This window comes from Abrus precatorius, unplaced genomic scaffold, assembly GCF_003935025.1.
Source record: "Abrus precatorius isolate BTA unplaced genomic scaffold, Abrus_2018 Scaffold0, whole genome shotgun sequence".
Taxonomy (NCBI): Eukaryota; Viridiplantae; Streptophyta; class Magnoliopsida; order Fabales; family Fabaceae; genus Abrus; species Abrus precatorius.
This window is the reverse complement of record NW_020874290.1, coordinates 1,548,466-1,550,965: the sequence shown is the minus strand read 5'-3', so window position 1 is coordinate 1,550,965 and position 2,500 is coordinate 1,548,466. Positions and strand designations below refer to the sequence as shown.

The window sequence follows — 2,500 nt, the reverse complement described above, 5'->3', positions numbered from 1 at the left end:
TGAGATGGGAAATGAAAACTATTAGCCCCCACAGGGTTTGTGAATAAGTAATTGTCTGATAATGAGCAAGGAATATCCGTCTTTCTGCTAAACAGGATGTATTGAACTCATAATGCATTAGATACTTTTTATGAATGTCAACTAAGTATCGTAAGTAAATTGCTCCCGGTTGTTCAATCATTTGATAACCAGAGTTATTCTTTGATAAATGATCACTATGAGTCAGACTCAATAGAATTTGATCAATCCTTGTTTCTGTCGTTAAGGTAGAGAACTGAACCAAGAATTCTCTTTCTTTATCATCAATCGAATCACTGTTCGAGACCCAGGATTCTATTTTATCATCAATCCAATCACCATTCACGTTTTTTATTTTTCTTATCAAGGAATAGATCGCTTTACTTGTATGACTTACATGTCTCGTATTTCTCGAAAAAGCGATTCGATTGATGGGATTTGGTATGATACTTATGAGATCGATGAGATTCCAATATTTCTTCTTAGAACGTATTGATTTGACCCATAAGCGGGACCACCACCCATAGCATGGGGCCACCAGAAGCAGAACCCCGTATTTCTTCTAGAGAATCTCCTAATTGTTCCAGAGCAACTAGAAGAGATTCTTTAACCAGAAAGAATTCAGTTCAGATGTGGGATACCTATCTAGAAGTTTTCGCAACTCAATCATGTATGATGGAATCATCAAAGATTTGACCTTTTCGAACTCTGTCTGTAACTCACTATAGACTCGAGAAACAAAGAGAAGATGTGTACGAACGAGATATCCAGCAACAAGAAGAAGGAAAGGATTGAATAGAGGAACTCCCGAACATTTAGCGATCTCAGATGTGTCGATATCAATAGTGATTCATTATTTCGATGAAAAATTTCTTCGGATAGAAGAAGATTATGTAAACAATTACTCGGAATCTCACTTATCAGATTCCATATCTTACTTATCAGATTGCATTGTGAAAGCACAATGGATCTGAAGAATTCCCATGATATATCTGATCCATGCATAATATCATGAAAAATGGATACAAATTTTTGGCTGCTACTTAGTATCGGCAATAGGTCTGAAAAAGTATCTAAAAATATGAAATTTATATATTTGTACCCTGTCGAGGTAAGGAACCATGGTATATATGTTTGGAATAGATTCCATTTTGAAAGAGTTGAAAAAGCACTATCTCGTTGAAAGGTTCTATACATCTGCCCTTTCTCAAGGCATTTTTTTGGACAAGGACTCCGTTTTTTCCTCTTTTCGGATGGTAAATATTTCTCAGAACATGGAGTGTGAATCAAACCATGTTTGAATTGAAATTGAGATACTGATGCAAGTTCTTCCCTTCTGAATCAGGTAGATTCATATCTGAAAGAGATTGACAATAAGTTCTTTCAAAATTGACTATTTGTCCCTCTGTTAGAGGTGTTCCAGAAATGTCTGCGATCGAGTAAATAGCTCTACGAACGAATTGGATCGGATCGAATTGGAAAATGGAAAGATTTGTTACAATTATACCCTTCGTCGCACTTTGCGGAAAATCGTTAGGTATCAATATGTTAGATACCTGTGACTCGATTGGTGAATAGTATCTCTCCCCCAAAAAGCATGTCTATGTTTTTTTTATAACGCATATTTGTCAATAAAGCAGAAAGATACATATTTGTTGCGAAATGAACAAGATATTGAGGAATTGTCCATACGTAAAATCATTATTATTGATACAGGCCTTTTCCACATAAAAAGGGAATCTTTTGTTACACTAGAAGCAGAAGTGATACTCGATTATTCAAGACGAGTCGGGGGAAAGACCGACGGGATTACCGCTCAGATCTTAGTTTAATAAAGGGATATCAATTGAACTTCTGAATAATGTTTCCGGGATTCAGCCAATTGTCTTGATCGTGGGATATCGTTGAGAAATAGAATCCGTGTTATCAAAAATTTCCTGCAAATTCTTCTAGTATGGGAATGACGTCAACATCTCCACTTTTGTATTTAGTTGAACACAAATGCGTGCATATGTTCCTCCATTTGATCAAGAATTTCGATTTTTGGAAGTATCATGTCATCCATAATAAGGCGTTTCCTTTCTTTCAAATGAAAAGATTTGAAGAACTATTGTCTAACAACTGATTTACAGAGTTGGATCATTCGACCTTTCAACTCATAGATGTGGATCTCGGACCTATATGGGGATACTCCCGAAACTCACAAAGAAAAAAGGAAGTGAGTTAGACAAAAAGGAAGAAACTTGGACAAAAAAAGAGTACTTGGACAAAAAGAAACAAGTGACTTAAACAAATATTTTTTGTCGATACCTAGCAATCAATCGAATATTGATTAATATGTAATCGATCGAACTACTACTTAAAACGGCATTCTGCTCAGAAATTGAAAAATGGTCCCAATTGTTCTGGAAATTCTTGCTCCATTGGACGCATTTGTATCTTATCATTAGGATATCCCATTCATGGATCTCTCCGTTCGAGA

At 35.8% G+C, this 2,500-nt stretch overlaps 1 pseudogene; it reads right to left on the bottom strand.

The window, feature by feature from the left end:
- Window positions 1-2,500, bottom strand: part of LOC113870275 — a 65,797-nt pseudogene that overhangs the window by 1,966 nt on the left and 61,331 nt on the right.